This window comes from Bidens hawaiensis, unplaced genomic scaffold (genome assembly GCF_021521415.1).
Source record: "Bidens hawaiensis isolate Kalapana, Puna unplaced genomic scaffold, B.hawaiensis_p1.1 tig00000820_1, whole genome shotgun sequence".
NCBI lineage: Eukaryota > Viridiplantae > Streptophyta > Magnoliopsida > Asterales > Asteraceae > Bidens > Bidens hawaiensis.
In genome coordinates, this window is record NW_027491048.1 from 1,207,015 (window position 1) to 1,228,364 (window position 21,350).

Here is a 21,350-nt window from a genome sequence, read left to right on the forward strand (position 1 = left end):
AGAACACCAATTGCGTCACTATTCCTGTAATCAACTGATATTAATATATTAATGATCATTATATATTTTATCCATCTAATGATATAGAATATGGCAATATATAAAACTATTTATTTGGGTACGGTAACCAATTTGTTTCTACTTGTAAAAACTATGAACACACAAAAGTGAATGGTTTAACACATTGAGTCAAGTTTATATCTTCAAAGATGTACAATTCTAAGTTTCTAACAAAGTCTAGTTAATTCACCTGGCTCATGTCAGTGTGAGTCTGCCTCTGCTCCTTCTCTCCAGTACTATAAGGCTTTTCATGTTTCTTAAAAGTGTCGTCACCTGTCACCTTTGCTTATGCTTAAACCATATCAATCTTTAGTCCGAATCATATCTAGAATGCATGCCATCCCCCCCCCCCCCCCCCCAATGCTTCTTGAAAAACTTCATTCTCTTTAGGTCCAAAAATTCTTGTATGTCCACATTTTATCTCAATACTCTAATTTATAACTACTAAATTAAATGAGCATATGAGAAAGCCGAAAATAGACTGAAACTCCTAATTTATAACCTATTTTTAAATAACTCTTGGTTTTGTAGTTTTTCGTTTTGGTGGGATATCATCATTAGAGACGATTCCTTGATATTCCGTCGGTGCGATGAGATTGGATTTCCTCATTTCCAATAAGATTCTCACATATTCTTTTCAGACGAATTTCTTTGTAGTCTATTACCAACGGGATTTTCGTTAATTGGTTCTATATTCTACGCATATCAAATCAACTAAAGCCTCGACATTTCACGATCAATTGTTTCATTTAAGAAATATGACAACCTCGATACATATCAAATGTACGTAGTCGTTTTTTGTTTGGGTGTGGCTTGTGGGAGAAGTTATTATCGAGCGTAGATCTTGTTAACATTTTGTTGGAATAGGTTGAAGCGTCTTGTGCTAAGTTCATACCATTAAGGGTGGTTTTATGAGTTATTTTTCCATGTTTTCATGTTCAATAATATGCACATATATTATGTAGGTAGGGTACCAAAAATACCCAAATACCCTTAAATATCACCTGTGGGTCAGAGGGAAGCCCCTAATATGCCATCCGCGAGGCATATGGATCACCCGCATAACTCACTAAAGGAGAAACAACGCTACGTCCTAGGGACCATGCGCAAAGCATCCAGGCACCCTCAAAATTCATCCGCAGGATAACATATTCACCCACTAGGATGACCGGAAGGCAATGCCACAGGATAGCTGTAATTAACTATTCGAGAAGATTTACCAATATTCTTTCTTAGAAAATACGTGACCTATCAGCCAATGAATAGAGGACAGCTGGCCAGGTTGTTATATCCGTGCACATGGGCAGATATATTTCGTCCTATTATAGAGAGACACATGTCCAGGTTGTTGTAACCATGCACATGAGACGTATAGCTCAACCTATTACATAAGGGAACGTGTCTAGATGGTTACAAGAGATCTTCTAGAACGGGACAGCTGGCTCAATCATATTCCCACACTCTTCGGCTATAAATACTTCACAATCTCCATGAGGTAACACATTCACTCTTCACCATCTACTCTAAATACTTAAGTACTTTCTCTTCATCAGAACTGTACTTATTCTCATGCCGGAGGGTGGTTACGGGAAGACTCCCCCTCTTGTGCTTCCCGTAACGAGCTCACAGTGCTTCTTTTGCAAGTTTCTGTCACTGGACTTCTGGATGTTGTGCTCATATCGTAGTCGGTTATTGTTTGTATCCTACCATGTGAACTCATTAGATTCAGAACCCGTTAAAAAGATCAGATCTGTGTTTCTTCATAAATAATTACATTCTATTTATATTTGTCCCTCAAAGAAATTGGGGCATGTGGTATACATTGTTAATGTGATTAAATATCCACGATTCACATGAAATCTTGCATTAATTATTTAGGGTCTTTAAAATGTAACTTAATTGGTTTTTAAGATTTGTTACATTTGGGAATGTTATATCCTAAAATCTCTTTGCATATTAAATGTCGTATTTGAAAAATGTGATGTAAATAATTTGCAAGATTTGTAATTAATATTTGAAAATATACGGATTTGTTAGGCTTTGTACAAACTACACATGTACATACACATACACATATACAGACATACGTATATTAAAATAATTCATAGGTATGTTTTCTGTAATCAAAATGACATGTTATGGAATTTGTGTAACAAACCAACCAAATAATACATTTTGAGGCTTGTTGGTTGCCAATTTGATACGCGGTCTTGGAATTTAAACACATGGCTTCTTACATAAAATCTTACGTTAAAGGGGAGGGGGGTGTGTCTTGAAAACTTAAATGTAATTATATAGTAAACAATCATTTTTTTTAATTTGGAGTAAACATTAGGGAAACTCGTCAGAATCATAGGTGATTAGCTCCTTAAACTCAAGTATGTTTAACTGTAAAATTCTCTTCTCATGTAAAACAAATACAACGAATTCGCACAAAACGCATTAATAATATTTGAGGCAGTGCCTTAATTATCGTTGAGCATCACTTTATCGACATACCAAAATAATATAAGATTCATCTAAGTTGTCATGTGTCTTGTCTAATATACTTCATAGTAATGTATCGTTATAATCATCTGTGTCCCATAATATACTAGTTAACAAATCATATAAAGTCTAAGATTTGTTTTTAACTAAAACAGGAATATCATGTATATGCGTACTTAAAATATTAGTATGTTTTCATGAGTGGCACCACATATTTATATATTTATAGGAAATAATACAATGTGGATTGAAAATGTGGCTGGAAACCAACCGGATTGCTACATATGGCCAATAACACGGCATGTGTACACAGTAGTTGTGTTAGTTATTCCTCATTATATATCATAACATAATTGAGAAATATTGTGTTGATAGGTAATAATTATAAGATTATGTGTTGATACAATTATACCTATTAGGTGTCTATGGGTTTGTATGAGTCAGTTTGAGCTAAATCATTATTGACTTTTGAGTTTTTGAATATTATTCAATTTCGGACTTTAGTTTGAGTTCGGTTCATTTTCGGTTTTATAGGGTTTTACCATACGAACTTGAAATTTATGGCTGAAAACAAATTAATGAATTTACACCTATTTTTTTTTGTTAGTTAATAACTTATTGATTATTTATACATTAAGATTAAAATGTTTATACCTAAATTTTGTAGGTTACAATATTTTTAAATTATTATAAATAACTTAACATTTTCGATCAATAACAAATCAAAACTCATACAATAGGTTTTTGTTCGATTATTCGGTTTTAATAGCATGTAAAATGTTCACAAAAACATAAAACCAAACCGAAAATTCGATTTCACCAAAATTTGAATGAATATCTAATCTGAATTCACCTCTCAATTAATGATAATATTCATAGATAATTTGGCAACCTATTTCGTTTCATTTTTATATTTTGTCGGGACGACCCTTTACAAAAGCCATCGTATGTTCATACTGCACCATTGTTTAAGTGACATCTGGCATGCTGATACCTGCAACATGAAATTGTTATTTTGTGTGGAAGACAACACGACGTATAAAGTGGACACATGATATTATTGTTATTAGTTATTACCAAATCTCAGTTGACTTAGGTTTCATGGCTTAGAACAAACGGTGCAATTTTTTTTATTATATTTAAATTATTGACAGACAAATACACATATTTCGTCATCCTTCAAGGTGAACCCAGAGAAGGTGGAGGCTATCCTTGACATGCCCTCACCATCCACCATGAAGGAAGTTCAAAAGTTGAATGGCAGATTGGTATCAATTAACAGGTTCCTAGCAAACCATGCAAGCAAATCTACCCCATTCGTTAACACATTGAGAAATTGCTTAAAGAAAAGCCAATTTAAGTGGACGCCTGAGGCCGAGCAAGCTTTCAGTGAGATAAAAGAATGTCTGATAAATCTGCCTGCGCTCACAGCTCCACTACCTGGCGAAACTCTAACGTTGTACCTGTCAGCAGGAGAGCGCGCCATTGGCGCAGTGTTGTTGGTGGATCGCAAGGGAATCCAAACACCAATCTATTATGTAAGTCGGGTGCTGACAGATCCTGAGACGCGCTACACCATCATAAAAAAGTTAGTTTTATCACTAACACATGCGTCGCGCAAGCTTCATAGATATTTCAATGGTCATCCCATTGAAGTCCTGACTGATTACAACATTCAGCAAGTCTTGCGACGTCCCGCGCTCTCAGGAAGGCTGACAAAATGGGCGCTGGAGTTAGGGGAGCACACGATCACCTACAAACCTCGTCCAGCAATCAAGGGACAAGTTTTAGCTGATTTCATTGCAGAAATCCCTGAAGGGAAAGTCGAAGAGGCTCAGTGCGAAGTAGACCCTCCGCAAGCCAATAATGAAGAAAATGTTTGGAGATTATTCACTGATGGAGCTTCAAACAACGAAGGGTCCGGCGCAGGCCTCAAACTGGTGGATCCAGAAAATCATGAGTATACTTACGCAATCAGGTTGGATTTCAAGAGCACCAACAATGAAGCTGAGTATGAAGCCCTGCTGGCTGGTCTGCGCATCGCGCACAAGTTCGGAGTTAAAAAGCTAGAGGCTCATGTCGATTCATACTTGGTAGCAGCACAGGTCAATGGCCTTTATGATGCCAAGGAGAACACTATGCCTCTGTATTTAGAGCAGGCGAAGAAACTCACCGAGCAATTTGACTTCTTCAGAATCATACATATTCCGCGCAGTGAAAACAAGTCTGCCGACGCGCTGAGCAAGATGGCATCAGCCAGCTTCGATCACTTTGGCAAAGATGTCAGGGTGGAAGTAATGAGCAACCCGTCGGTGGGAGCGAAGTCTGTCCTTGTAATTCATACAACACCTTCATCATGGATAACTCCATTAATGGAATTCTTGAAAGAGGGAAAGGTACCGGACGATCGCGCACAGGCGAGGAAGATAAGACACAAGTCGCAGAACTACGAACTGCTTGATGGTACGTTATATCGACGCTCTTATCTTGGACCGCTCATGAAATGCCTGGATGCCGAGGAAGCAAGCTATGTGATCAGAGAGATAGACGAAGGAATCTGTGGAATACATGCTGGGCCGCGCATAGTGGTTGCCAAGGCAATGAACGCAGGTTACTATTGGCCAGGCATGTACTTGGACGCGTTAAAAGAGATCCAAAAATGCAAAGCGTGTCAGAGCTATGCGCCAAACACCATGCGGCCAAAGAACAACTTGATTCCGGTGACCTCCGCATGGCCTTTCCACAAATGGGCAATCGATATTGTGGGTCCCTTACCACAAGCGCAAGGGCGAGTAAAGTTTTTGGTAGTGGCAGTAGACTATTTCACAAAATGGGTTGAAGCCAAGCCACTAGCAAAAATCACAGCCGAGGCAATGAAGCAATTTATTTGGAGCCACATCATATGCCGTTTTGGCCTGCCAATGGAAATTGTGAGCGACAATGGCAAACAATTCACTGACAAGAAAATATCCAGTTGGCTCAAAGAATTGCGCATCAACCAAGTCTTCACTTCAGTATACCACCCTCAAGGGAATGGCCAAGTAGAACGCGCGAACCAAAGCTTGCTGAATGGGCTGAAGAAAAGGTTGGAGGGAGAATCCCATGCATGGGTCGAGGAGTTACCTAACGTCTTGTGGGCGCACAGGACATTAAGCAAAACCAGCAATGGCGAGTCCCCGTTCAGCCTAACCTATGGAACGGAGGCTATGATTCCAGCAGAGATTGGATGCCCATCCTATAGAGTACTCATGATGAGTAAAAAAGACAACGAGCAAGAAAGGAGGTTGGATCTCAACTTACTTGAAGGGCGCAGAGAGGCGGCTATCATCAGTAAAGCCAAATACAAGAAAAAACTAGAAAAATATTACAATCAGCGCGTGAAAGAATGCCACTTCAAGAAGAATAATTTTGTCCTTCGGAACAATGAAGCTAGTCGCGCAATACCCCCGGGAAAGATGTCTCCCAACTGGGAGGGACCTTATCAAGTCTCGGAAGAATTGGGAAAAGGCGCATACGCTTTAAAAGATTTGAATGGAAAGAAGATCCCGCGCACATGGAACGCAGCACAGCTTAGAAAATGTTTCATGTAAAAGTTGTCAAGTTTGTAATAAAGGCCCTTTAAGCCATTATGAATAATGATGCGCGCTATTTTTTCTTAATGTGTGTTCTATTACCTTTTGCATACATGTTTCACACTTCCATTTATTAATTTTGAGCAATATGACAACATTGTATTGACATCAAACTAAAAATAAAACGAAGTAAAACATACATGCGCGAGCTTCAAGCTCAAACGCGTTAACGAGTTTTAACTCTAAAACGTCAGGGCCTTAGCCCAATAATATGAGCCTTAGCTTAGGGCCTTAGCCCAATAATATGAGCCTTAGCTCAAATTACTCACAACATCCATCTTACATGCTGCGCAGCTAAACCATAAAAATACCTAAGCACAGCTAAGGCAAAGCACATGCCAAAACATAGTTGTTAAGGTCTCAGTCGAGGTCGCGCATGGGATTGTAATGGATATCAGAGTAACACATACTGACACGTAAAGGCTAAAAAACTCATTCATGATTCCCTATAATAAATGCGCGATAACGTCGCGCAAAAGAGGAATAATGAAATGCCAAGGCACGTGTCAGCATATTCAGAATATTGCAAAATAACTTGAAATATGACAAGGATTAAGTAAAATAATTTCCTTACAACCTTGTTCAAGTTTCAATGTGCAAGCATATCTTATATTCAACAAGCAAACACATGCAATATAAATAGATGAATTGGGAATGCGCAAGATGCGAATAAGGGAAAAACAAAATTTCATTCAAAAACATAGAAGTTTACAAATTTACAAAATGATGAGATAAAAACTACAAAAAAAAAAAAAAAAACATGAAGGGCTTTTCAAGTCTCTATATCAACATCGGCCTCTTCATCGTCCTCATCATTACCTCCTCCCTCAGCATCTGGCGCAGCCCGCTCCTCGTCATCTCCAAACTTACCATAATCAAGCTGTTCGTCTTGAATGGAGTCGTCTTCTATCACGATAGTGTCAGGAGTAGGTCCTTTGGCCACGCCAGAGCCGCTAGCAGAGGCAGCATTGCCCGCGCCATCATCGCTGCCACAAGTCCCTTCACATTCGTCAAGTAATTTCTTTAGCGCGCCAAGATCGGGCTGGTCAGCAAGCGCGGCTATCTGCAAGTCACAAGGAAAAGTATGAGTACAAAAGATTAGGAAAATAAGTAAGGTAAACTCATTAAGGTTAAAATACCTGCTCAAGGATGGGAATCGGAGTATTCAAGTACTTCTCCCCCACCTCGGCCATGTCAGCGCAGACAACGTCGAGCTGATAAGGGTAGTCGGATGGATTCTTCTTCAGCATGCCATATTCATAGCCATCCTTAAACCCTTCAGCTCGACCCACCAAGCGCGACGCAGCATTGCAATCCATCACAAGGGTCTGAAACTCGTCTGAGTATTTCATCGCATAAGCGCAATGAGTCACACCCTATGAAACTAGCCATTGACGATCCTACGCGAGAGAAGAAACAGACGTCTCAAGAGCAGGAATCTGAGAGTTTAACAACTCAACAGTTTCCTTGGTTTGTTTTAGCTCTTCTCTGTCAGACGCTGCTGCCGCCAAGGCTTCATTCTTCTCTGCTCGCGCAGCATCGAGCTTTTCTCTCTCAGACGCTGCCGCCGCTAAGGCTTCATCCTTTTCTGCTCGCGCAGCATCGAGCTCTTTCTTCAGGCGCGCAACTTCACTCTCTAATAAAGATTTGTCAGTGTTAGCCTGCACAAGAGTTTGATCACGCGCCTCTGCCTCCAACTCCAAGTCACGCGCTCGCCGCGCGTACCTGGCCGCATCCGCTTCTGCCGCTTGCAGCTTCTCCCGCGCAGCCTGCAGCTCATGCCCGCGCTTCACAAAGGCAGCGTTGGCACTTGCTCGGTTCTCGCTAAGTTCTGCTTGGAGTTTCTTAGCTCTCTCTCGAGCGTCAGAAAGATTCCAAGCAGAAATCTTAGCCTCTTGCTTGGCCTCCACAAGGGCATCACGCACTTTTATATAATCATTACGAAGCTCTTGGGAGGCAGCAAAGAACGCAGACGCAGCAAAAAGGTGGTCGTTGAGCAAGTCCACGCGAGCGCGGTCCTCCTGAAACCACCTTTCAGCCGGAGGCACAGAGTGAGCCCAGAAGTCTTCACACACGCCCATGGATTGAAATGAGCTATCTTCAGTAATATTCCAGCTCGGGCGGTATATGTGATCGGCTTCCTGCAAACACAAAGCAGCGCAAAAGAAACGTTTTAGTTATCACAGCGGAGAAAAACAAACTTATACCTGCGGAGAGCCGGCAGAAAAGTCAGCGCCAGCCCCACGAGAAGAAGGCTGCGCCATGAAATCTCGTGGCGCTACAGGGCTTGCGCGGCCACCATCGGAATCTTCAAAATTGACCTCCTCATCATCCTCTGTAACAGGTCTTTTCTCCTGCGACTTGGAAAAATCAAAAACAGTCTCACGAGGAGGGCTGCGCGCAGGAGGAGGTGAGGGAGGTCTTGACGCCGTTAGATCAGCGCGTAAAATAGTCTCCTGCTCCCTAGTAATCCCAATGAGAGGAGATTCAGTGCTTGTTGGAGCAGGAGCAGAACTAACGGCGCCGGCGCCGGGGCCAGCAGTGCCACCAGCAGCTTGTGTGCCAGCAATAATTCCTTTGAAAAAACCAACAAGGCGAAATGATTCATGACTTGATCTAAAGGAAAAAATCAGAAAATCAAAGAGCAATAAATACCTTGGAGTAACGCCGTCCGCGAATTGAGCATCGCCATAAAGTCCATTTTCCCCCTTTTCGAGGGTAAAACAGGGGACTTCAAAGCAACCTCCGGCGCAGCCTCGGTACCATGCTGCGCCTGAGGTTGAGCCACCAAAATCGCCGGCTCTACAAACATTTGAGTGAGCAAAGCTTCATTAATAACTCTATCGGAATCACGCTCATAAAACCACAAAATATAAACAAAGTATACCTGTTGGAGAAGATGAAACAGAAGGCGCAGCGCCGCTTCCCTTGTCCGCCGCGCGAAGAGATGAGGTGGCAGCACCATACCTCGTGTGGACAGGAGGATTGCCCACACCTCGAGGCAAAGAAGACGAGGAAAACTTGGAGGTAAATCCCTTGGTTTTCTCAAGTCCCTTCGCTTGGGTAGGAGGATCCCTGGCAACAGGGGCATCATTTTTCTTCTGTTTTTTACTGGCCCCTGCGCCAGTTTTGCCTTTAGCTTTGCGCTTGAGTTGTGGCGCCTCAGCTTCTTCCTCCACCTCCTCTTCCGCAAGCTCCAACTTATAATTCTCGAGCGCATCTACAATACGTGCAACAGAAATGTTTACCAAATTTGGTATTCTAAAGGTATAAGCATAAGTACAAAGGCTTACCAGGCGCATCGCTGTCAAAGCAAAATTCTAAATCGACAGGGATGAACATATCATCGAAGCGATCGGGGAAAGCAACTTCCCCAGCGCTCAGCGCGACAGAGCCGCCCTCCATATGCTCGTCATAGGCGGCGTGGACGTATTCCTTGCTTACTGCATAAAACAAGACAAATAATATCAGCAAAACGAATTATATTCGCGCAGAAATAATGCAATGAGTTAATAACTCACCTAAGCCATCAACTTGGACGACAGGCTCAGTCGCGCTGTCGGCCCACCTCTTGCTCATACCAACCCCCATTAGCGCCTCCTCGCAAATATTCTTGGCGGGGGATGGTTTAGCAGTTAACTTGTTAACCCATGTGCCCGTTGGGTTCTTAAGAACATTCTCATCCGCGGGCGCAGAAGTGATTGCGCGCATGGTCATGCGGATGGGAATCACACCAGCCTTAATATAAAAAATTTTTTCAGACCAGTCATGAAAGCTTTTGAAGGAAACAGTGTAGCACTTAACCTTCTGACTGCGCGGTATGAATGAGAACCAAGAATCTTGGATTTTTGGCTTGTAAAAATATTGAAAGCACCGAGGGGTGGGCTCCTCGCGCTGAGCTTTGCACATGAACTCAAAATGAGTCATGCGCACTAGTCCACAAGGATGGACTTGGGATATGTGAATCCCATAAAACTGAAGAAGCGCACCCATAAACCTTGTCATCGGAAGACGAAGGTTACAGTGAGTGAAAAAGTGAAAGTATAAAGAGATATAGCCGGTGGGCGGATCTGCCGCCGTTTGCCCGGCCGCCGGAGCAGACAGCTGTACTCAGGGAGAAAACCCTGAGAGGCGATGAGATTGTCGAAATCAGACTGTTTCAATTTGCAGGGAATCTCATCCCATCTCTTCACTGTTTTGTTCTTCCCCACCTCCTCCGACGAGGCCTCGGCAGCCCGTTTACCCTTGCCGGTCTTCTTCAAAGTGGACATAACTAATGATTTTACACGGCGTTTTATGGGGGAAATTGTGGTGTCTGGGTTATCAGACATACAAGGGTGAATCAAACAGCGGTTACATTAAGCACGGAAATCTGGAAGCAAAAGACAAAGGCTCTTAATCGGAATGAAAATTGAAGGAGAAAGAGCTCTGAAATAACAATGAAGATGAAGAAAAACCACTCAAAAGGCTTGCTTTTATAGGCCCAGGAGAGAGAAAGAAACAGGTACTGATCAGAGTTACGCTCACGCGCCCCCACTCGCAGGTGCAGGCCAACATGAGCGCGACACGTGTTCCTGACACTGTATGAGGAGACATGAAAGGCCACTGTAGCACCTCGAGCACACGAAAAGTCTGACACATAACGTCTCCATCTCTGACGCATGTCAGCACCAACCAACCACGTACATGGACGATTCATTTCAACCAAAAGGATAGAATTTCGCGCAACGCACTTATGAGAAATAAAAAAGAAAAGACAAACCCTATTAAAAGAGCAAACTATTAAGTCTAATATCTATCTTACCTCGCTCGCGCGAGACAAGACACACATTAGACTGGGGGGGCTTGAAGAGGTATGCACCCGCTTTAACATCGAGCGGGGCGGGTCAACCCACAAGATATAGACAAGAGGCTTGAAATCAGGATGTCATGAAGACACAAAGCCAAAACCTATGCGCGTGGCGCATATCACATATGCTCACGCATCACATATGCTCACGCGTATCACATATGCTCACGCGTATCACATCTGCGCGTGGCGCATCTGCGTGTGGCGCGTATCACATATGCTCACGGATTATATGCTCACGCATATCACATCTGCGCGTGGCGCATCTGCGTGTGGCGCGTATCACATATGCTCACGCATTATATGCTCACGCATATCACATCTGCGCGTGGCGCATCTGCGCGTGGCGCATATCACATATGCTCACGCATATTACATATGCTTGCGCATATCACATCTGCGCATGAAACATCTGCGCGTGAGAATAAAGAGAAGACCTCGCGCATCCCCAGGATAGGCGCATATCACACATGCACTTAATCAACCACGTCCTTATCCAAATCAGGATAAGGACAACCATGATCGTGCTCATCAGACAACCTTCCAGAAGGTATCCTTTAAGGAATAAAGAATATGCTGATGTTGACAGCTGCCAATGAAGGGTGGACAACTCAGCAAAACCCATGTGCTACCACGTGATTGCACATGGGTCAGGTGAAATACCTTGGTCAGAGAATAATCAATGAAAAAGCACCAGGTGTCCTAAGGACACGTGGCACGAAGCAATAGGAGGAGGCCAAAAAGGCCCTAATTGGGTCTGAGCCCAGTCATTGGAAACCCTAACACTATAAATACCACACCACCTCCACAAGGGGAGGTAAGCAAGAAAATATATTCTAAGTCCTTACTCACTTTCGCATTCTTATTATCTTCTCCTACAATATGTTATTCTCACACCGGAGGGTTACCCCAAAGAGGATCCCTCTGTCCCTTTCTGAGGGGTAAGTTCACGGTGCTGCTCGTTTTGTAGGTGGAAGAATTCATACTCCGGGAAACCATCGGTGATATAGCACACTCATACCCGAGGAAAGTTGATCGTCTACTAGTAAGTCGATCCACGTTTCTTCATGGATCATAAATTTTTTTCGTCAATTGTTTTAAGAATGCAAGAAAAATGTTACAGGTGTACGTACGTTGTTTTTGAAAACAAAAGGTTATTATACAAAAAGATAATTTTACAACATTGAATTACAACATAATTTTCGTATGTTTTAAATGTCATTTTTTATATAGCAATGTAATCATCATTTATAGAGCAATATATTTATTAAATTTCAAAAGAAACCAATATATTAAATGTTTAATTTGTGTACTTCAAAAGTTCCACATAATAAAGTAAAATAAATTAAAATTAAACGAAATTCCTTATAAATACTATTTAGAACTATTAATGAGTAAATGACCCTCACATATTTGTTTCTTTGTCACTTTGACATCTTCGATGCTTATACTTTGTAATGTTAAATTAAAGTCGTTAGGAGACACATTTATTGAGCCCCGCCAAGTGACAAATTAACCTATGGTTTAACTATGGCCAAAATATAATAAATATAATTATTAAATTAAAACATATATTAAATAAGGATTTAAACCATCCGTAGTTGATGGCATTTTGGGGCGTTTTGAGGCCAAGATTCCAGGGAACACCGACCCCAGCGTTTGGATGGTATTTTGGAGGTCAACGGTTTGTACACAACGTGAAGCTGGCTCGAATTTTGAGGGTTTTGCGTGAGAGAAAGGTAGAGAGGGGGGGGGGGGGGAGAGAGAGTCGTTTTGGAGTCATTTTCTCACTACATTTACTTTTTGCAAAATGCTCAAAAACCGAATAAGCGCCACCAATGTTGTAAAAGGGCTAGTCGCTAGTCGGGCGATAGGTGGGAACTAGCGATTAATCGGATAAGAATTTAATCTATAATTTTCAGTTTTATATATACACGGTCACAATTTTATATGTAATTTTCTATTTTATACGTACACAAACACATTTTGTCCGGAAATTAGATGGAATATCGCCGAAAACCACTGGTTTTTGCTGGAATATCGCGGGAAACTGCCGATTTTTGCTAGAACCTCATCAGAAAAGCAGATTACGTCCGGCTAATCTTGATTTTGGCCGGATTTGATCATTGACTGATTAGCCCAAAATTAATCAATAAAGTGTGGACTAGCGATTAATTGAGGATTAATCGGCGCATAGTCAGGATTTTTGCAACACTGGACGCCACATGGTGTAAAATGCCGAGATGTGCATATTTTTAACTACGCATGGTCTTAGAGTTTTGAAAGTTGAAACTCATATGTACAAATATATATATTAATAATTAAATATAATTAACATTTTGAATATTCAAATATACGATATTTTCTATAACTGATGTTTGAATTTGAATCCGAAAATTTGAATATCTAAATAATTTTTAGGTAGCTTGGGTTTTGAATTCCGAGTTTCATGTTCAGAATGTCGGATTTGGATCTTCTTGCACACCCTATTTGTAAGTGCATATGACATTCACGACTGTAAAATCAAAAAGCATTTATTATAGATAGCATGCCATGTATATATTTTTTAGTATTTATATTTATACTTTCAAAATTTGGGATATCCGTTTCAGTATCAATATCCGAACTTTCAGATACAAATTATAATACCGAAATGAACTATCCGAATTACGGAAATCTGATTATGAAAACCCCTACTTACCGGTTGTGTGGCGCTATTACACTCTTCCCTAACACGGTAATTTGGTTTTACAAATCAAGCCATGCATAAAAGACTTAATTTGGAAGTAAATTATTAAACACCCTTCTTATTTGTTATAATACAAAACGTGCATCACAAGGACTTCTTGTACCTCTCCAAATCAAATATGGAAATACGTACTTCATGACAAATTGGTGTCGATAGAAGTTTGTTAGATAGAATAACAAGAAACAATACAAACATTTCTTCACAATTGGTAGAAGATCCAACAACCTTACCCACCATTAATTAATCTTCACTTTTTTTAAAAGTCAAACATAAAACCTCAATTTCATAAAAATAAAAAAACTATCAAAATTACATTTTTCAAGATCCTATTAACCCCTTTCTTTTCCCATTTTCATCTTTGGTGACACAAAGACACTAATAACATACATAAATTAATATGTATACACAATGTATATTATATTACCAAATCTTTTTGACTGTCAAATCCTTCTGACCCCACAACCATCTTAAGAAGTTAAGATGAACATTTCTCATCTATCTATATATATATGGGAGTAGCCATCTTCCTGATCAGATATAACTTATAACTACATCGTAGTTTCACATTTTCCTTTGGGTAACAAAGCTCAAGCTTTCATCTTTTATCTATAATCACCAAATTAGGAACAATAATGGGAAGGTCACCATGTTGTGATAAAACTGGACTCAAGAAAGGCCCCTGGACTCAAGAAGAGGATCTTAAACTCACCCAATACATTCAGATACATGGACCGGGAAATTGGCGAACCCTTCCCAAGAACGCTGGTGAGTATGTTCGCTCTTGTAACCCTATATGTAAGGTTGATTTGAGTTATTTGATTTTCTTATATTAATGTTTGCTTGTACATAATAGGGCTTCAACGATGTGGAAAGAGTTGCCGTCTTCGATGGACAAACTACTTGAGACCCGATATTAAGAGAGGAAGATTCTCTTTTGAAGAAGAAGAGACCATCATCCAACTTCATAGTGTTCTCGGAAATAAGTAAGTTAACATGTCAATGATATGTTATTTTGTTTCTTAAATTTATATGTTATAGTTAGTTAATTTATCTTATCATCGATCTTGTTAATCCAATAGGTGGTCCTCAATTGCTGCTAGGCTGCCTGGAAGAACAGATAACGAAATCAAGAATTACTGGAACACACATATCCGTAAAAGACTACTCAAGAACGGAATCGACCCTGTGACTCATCGTCCTCGATTAGATCTCATGGACCTTTCCTCTATACTCAAGTCGGCGTCGTTCAATCTCTCAAACCTTTTGAACATCCAAAGCTTAGTGAATCCACAAGTTTTAAGGCTTGCAACTCTCTTGGCATCATCATCATCATTGAATCAAGAAAACAAAGAGTTGTTTCATAATAATAATCTATATCCTATGAACCAAAACTCTAGTGACCAACTTGCAAATGCCACCTCCACTCCTTCACTTGTTCCAACTAATCAACCATGGGACCAAACTCCTAACATGCGAGAAAACAATGGTCAATGTATTTCAGATAACTTGGTCAACCTTAATGGCCAAACTAGTCAAGAAAATTTAATATCTTCTTACTTGATGGATAATTCTATTATCCTTCCAAATTATAGTGAGCAAATCACATCACAAGTCTCAGAAAACTCTAGCTTCCAGCCATCAAATAGTGAAAACAACAATTTCAACATGGATTCATATTTTCCAACACCCATCTCAAGCTCAACACCATTAGACTCATCTTCCATGTTCATCAATGGTAGTACCACAGAGGATGAGATAGAAAGTTACCGCGGCAAAAGTTTTAGTTTCGAGATCCCGGAAAGTTTCGAGCTTGATGATTTATTGATGTAAAACTAGACTTGTGAATGGAACATGTTATTGTTCATGCAGTTTTCTTGTTTATTATTTACTATAAATTAAGTTGTAATTTTATTATACACCCCTCCACAAACACGAGCAATGCAAATAGATTTAATTAATTACTTCTTTAAACAAATGTTAAAATCGTGTGTTATGGTAATTTTTAGTAGTAGGTGTAAAATAGTAATTTTACATGCACTTACTTAATGTCCATCCACGCTCAGGAGCACAAGTGTTACCTACATCAAAGTATTAGGGAGCATGAAAGTAATTTTTTTAAGTTAGGGTGTATACGTAAAATCCATACAACTCATAAGTCATTCATATAATCAACTCTTCTTGATATAATACTTGCTCCGTCTCATTATAAGTGTTCACATTTCTTTTTTTGTTTGTCCCGTTACAAATGTCCATTTTCAAAATTTATTAGCCATTTTCCAATTTCCAAGAATATTAATAGCATTAGTCAGCGCGACTTTATAGAAGGGGAGGGGTTAAATCCATAGAATTTGTTGGCATCTCTAATGTAAGTCAATAGGAAACCGTATTCGAATAAAAGGTTGAGATTTACTAGGCGGTTGAAGACGACTCCCTGCTGCGTGTGTTATTTTCTTTTCACATCATTGACTTATTTTGGTTAATTAATCTAATTTATTATATTTTAAGAATAAATTGATGTTTTCAAAACAAAACTCATTACTATAAATCTCGCATATTATAACTGTTTTGTGTCTAGAAAACAAATAATAATTGAAAAAGTGCATGTAGAAAGGTTTTTCCAAGATAAGATTTTGATATATTAAGATTATGGAAATATGTTATCTAAAGTTATTAGACTATCTACGTCCCTACAATACGTGTTGTAAAAATCTCGACTAGTCGCCGATTAATTCTTGATTAGTCGTTAGTCGTTACCCCATCGACTTGTTGCTGATTAATCCCCATTTGTCCAAAATCAGTTAAAAAATGAAAAGTTTATACATAAAATTTGGAATATATATATATATATATATATATATATATATATATATATATATATGAAAATTTACATATAAACTCCAATTTGATCAATCCCTAATAATACTGATTAACCGCTAGTTTTTAATTACCATACGTTTGGCGATTTCTACATCATTGCCTACAACTTATTCTTCTCACATGTAGAGAGCTATAAGCATGTAACATCAACTTTTAGTTAAATACATTTGCACGTCTAACTTACTTTTTATTATATATATACTATGAGACAAGAAAAACGAAAGAAAAATTAGATATTCACATGTAGCTGACATTTTAACTCAATAAAAAACCGAAATAAAAACCTTTATTTAAAGTCAAATGTTTTCTTGCATTCGGCCCAAAAGTTTTTAACCTATTCTTGAGGACATCCATGAGATCTCAACGCGGCCCTCCTCACATGCGGCTGGCACCTAGGATGGAGATAGTCTTAGAAACTTTTGTGTTAAGTTGCTCCAGTTAAATTGAAAAATGTTAGAGAAAACTGATTAAGTGTTATTATAAAAATTAAATTGTCTGGATGTCCTTGTTTTCAAGAAAATGGACGAGACGATAAGTTTTCATCCTCAACTTAATAATAATAAAACAATATATGTATGACGGCGGCTGCTGCTTTGAGTTTCGAAGGAGTAAAAAAACTAAATTCGTATGCGCATGCATGCGATGTAACATCAACTGTGTTTAATTAAGATTAATTCATTATTTTCTATCTTAATACTAATATTTTATACATATGGAGGCTGAGAGGTCTTAACTCGATCTTAAGATAAATGGATTTGTGCTATATCAGTGTTTAAAATATTTTGTTTTTGTTTTGTTTGTTTTTTTTTTAACTTTTTTAGATGCTGTATATTATAAGCAAGAGAACCAAGATGGCCTAAGAATTCAAATCGAAAACCAAACATACATGTAAACACTAAATAGAGCTTTAAAATCAAGTCTTGACAATTTGACGAAGAATAACACTACTTTGACCAATAATAGATTATATGAAAAAATTATGTTACTTACTCGTGTTATACATGGATGGAAAATAAAAAAAAACGTAATATATATATATATGTGTGTATTATATTTAAATGAGTTGTAAATATCATATTTATAAGAACAAATAATTTTACATAATTAAATTTAATTAAAACATAATAATTATTTGATTTTGGTCAAGAATAAATATCATTTTTTCTTATTTTGAAATAAGGCACTATATGAATAAGGGAGAAACTCCATGAAAGAAAAAAATAATGATTCATATACATTGCTTAGGAGGAAATGGCCATAAATCCAACGAGTGATTAATAATCTTGTTAGGCATAAAAAAGTAGCTATCATTCCTCTTTTCCGATGAATCATATAGTTCTATTATTTCATTGCCCAATAAGGTTATCAAATGAAGTGTAATTACAAATGAAACAATAGAAAAAGAAATGCGAGTTAATAGATGCTCTAGAGTTGAAAATATCATAAAATTGAAAAAAAGCGGATATAAATTGTTTGAATATCATACGATAATTTGTATATTGTGAATTATGGAAATGTTAACAGTTAAATATAATTGCGGTTTTATGTTTGAATAGATTGCATATTTATATATGTTAAGTAAAAAAACCAAGCACAATTACCACTTAACTGGAGTTGGTAAGTGTCACACCTCGACCAAAGGTCGCGGAACATGCCGGAGTGCAACGGATTGCTCAAGAACACAAGACACTATTAAAGTGACAATAATTAATCAACTCATTTAAATTCATAAAATCATAAAGAGTCACATAATTTGTTCATACAATAACCGAAATTCAGTCATAACAAATAATATATTGTTCATTTTGCTAATATCACAATAGACTTGATAACGTTTTTTTTTTCGTCAAGTCCTCGAGTCAACCAAAAGTCAAACCTGTAACATTGCATAAAATATGATTTGTCAACACAAAGGTTAGTGAGTAATTTCATAATTTGAACAATAAATATATAATAGGAAATTCCACAACTTGTATACATAACAATAAATAATAGCAACAATTTAGATAATGAAATCGTTAATAAGAATATATTAACGAAACCTTGCTATAAGGGGATGCCAAATAGACTCGGATTTATATGAAATCATTAATAATAATAATACATTAACAACACCTTACTATAAGGGGATACCAAATAGACTCGGATTTATGCGAAATCGTTAATAAAAATACATTAACGACACCTTTCTATAAGGGATACCAAACATACCCGGATTTATGAATCAACCAACCAAAAGCGGTAAAAACATTAGCAATTAAGCATGTAAGCATATAACACCAAATCGAGCATTTATTTAGGTAAAGTATACAATAAAGTTTGTGGTTTAAGACTCAAGTATAAAACATTTAATTTGAATAGGTATGCAATATCACCCCCAAAACGAAAGATGGAAAACGGGGAATGAAAAGTACTCACATTCAAGTAATAAACTTGATTGGTAAAATGACGAGTAACCGGAAGGATGAGGTTTAACGAGCAAAGCCTAGATGAAAGGAAGTCTTGTATTAGAAAGGTTGTCTAGAAAATCTTTAGATTATATAAATAATAAGAAATGCAAATAATTTAAAGTCTAAGGTTTAAAATGTAAATATTTAAGAAATATAATAATAGTCCTTTAAAAATATAAGTTTGCTCGAAACCTAGTTAAAGTATATAGCCCTTAATTTTACTCAACCTATGTTAAGTAATAAGGTGGGTAAAAATGCAATAATGCAAATCCCTTTATAATATAGATACTAAAAGGGGTGTTAACGAGTGTCCGGGTTGTTGGTTCGGGTCTTGGTAATTGGTCAAACCCAAAGTTAACTTTCCATAACAATGAATATTATGAGATAACTCAATAAAATTTAAGAAGACTTAACCAAATTTGTAGTTCTATTGATTTAGAACTAACAACGTCCGTTAAAGAGTGTCCGGTTTCGTTGGTCCAAACTTTGTTATAAGATCAAGTTGGATTCAACATTCCAAGTACTTTAAGAAAATAATCAAAATCAATTTATAAAATATTCTTAATGAAATATACAAGTCTTGATAGCTAGAAACACACTTGTGTGTCTTAAGCAAGTGAAATCGGTTTAGTTCGGTTGGGTTCGGTTTTTATCTTGAAATAAGGTCAAGAATGGTTACCGCATGCCCAAACATCAAATATCTTGTATAATAATTTATAAATGATGATACTTAATTTTTACAACAAAAAAGTTAACAATAAAGTCTTTAAACGAAGTTCGGTTTTCGCTTTGAATCTTGTTTCGGGTTAAGACCAATGTTAAATTCTACAAACCCATAAACATGGAACTCATAAAAATTGATTTTAGAAACTTATCTCTAACATAAAGCATATTTATTCAATTATTTAGCAAAACTAGTAAACAAAGTTTGGTTTACGGTTTAGAGCTATTTACGGTTAAACCGAGGCTAGTCTCTACAAACCCATAACCATAGAACTTCATAATATGATATACAAACTAAAATGAGCAGAACATGATTAGTAAGCGAAAACAAGTTATATAATTATATATATATATCAAGGACCACGTGAGTCCTCCATGAAGTCTTGCCTTACGAGGCCCGACACTCCACCGACCGAGACCGGAGAGTGACCACCAAAGGTAACAAGGGGTGTATATTATATATATGTTGTATAACAATCTTCAAGTATTAATAGGAGCTAACAAGTTGATTAAAATGAAAGACTATGGTCAGTTTGACTTTTGAAAGTCAAACTGCCAAGAACATGAAAAACAACCTTTAAAACTTGAATTTGAGAGAGAAGATGAAGTATGAGTAGGGATTAATGGAGAATAGGGTCTTGTATATATAGGATGAGATTGAAAGGGTTATGCATGAGGTCTAATGAATAAAAACTCGGATTGAATAAAAGGATGTAAAGCATAAACAAGAACAATAACATGCTGCTAACCTGCAGGTGGTCGTGCCACGTGACGGGCCTTGGCTACGCGATGGGGTGCCGAGCAGCCTCACCAACTTTTGCTTTTTGATAGTTTTGGCCCCTGGATTTGTTTTAAGCGTTTTTAAGGTATTTTAGGGACCGAAAAGAATGTTTTTGAGATCCGGCAACCATAAAACAAAAATGTAACATAAAATTCATCATTTTAATTATATCGAAGGTTTCGGTTTACAAAATGGGCCGAGTTACATGATAAACGAATACAATTAGTATCCGAAATTGACGAATGTCATAGTAAGTATCTTTAGTTTGAAACATGAGGTGTTGGTTTCAATACCTGTATCACACAATAATTTATTTATCTTTGCCATAAAAAAACGAGTCATGGGTTATAATAAGAAAATGGATAATGGGTAATGAAATCATAGGAACTAGCTGACAGGACATATACTTGACATCCTATGTAGAGGGTCTAGTTGAATGTCATTTGAACAATATGTCTTCTTTTAATAATATACTTAGATCCCAAAATAACCACATTGACCACTCAATTTCTAGCTTTATTCACTAATTTTACAAAATTCCCAAAATAGCCATTAAAAACCACGACTGTTTTTCATCAACCGCCGACGAAACTTGTTAACCTATAGAATCTCGACACGTGTCAGCTTCTTTTCTCGACGGAACTGACAAAGGATCCGACGGAATTAATAAGGTGGCGAGTCAGATTTTCCGGCTCTTACCCATCACTGAAATATGTAGGTATGAAGTTTCGTCAGCCTTTCA

The 21,350-nt window shown here is 38.0% G+C and overlaps 1 protein-coding gene and 1 pseudogene across 2 annotated transcripts in view; one reads left to right on the forward strand and one right to left on the reverse strand.

The window, feature by feature from the left end:
* LOC143539716 (uncharacterized) overlaps window positions 1–21,350 on the reverse strand; it is a 67,312-nt gene that overhangs the window by 40,465 nt on the left and 5,497 nt on the right. The gene's annotated exons all lie outside the window — the stretch shown is intronic.
* Window positions 14,410–15,654, forward strand: LOC143539706 (transcription factor MYB41-like; annotated as a pseudogene). Its single transcript, XR_013136485.1, has 2 exons — window positions 14,410–14,542; window positions 14,631–15,654. The product of XR_013136485.1 is annotated as a transcription factor MYB41-like (transcript).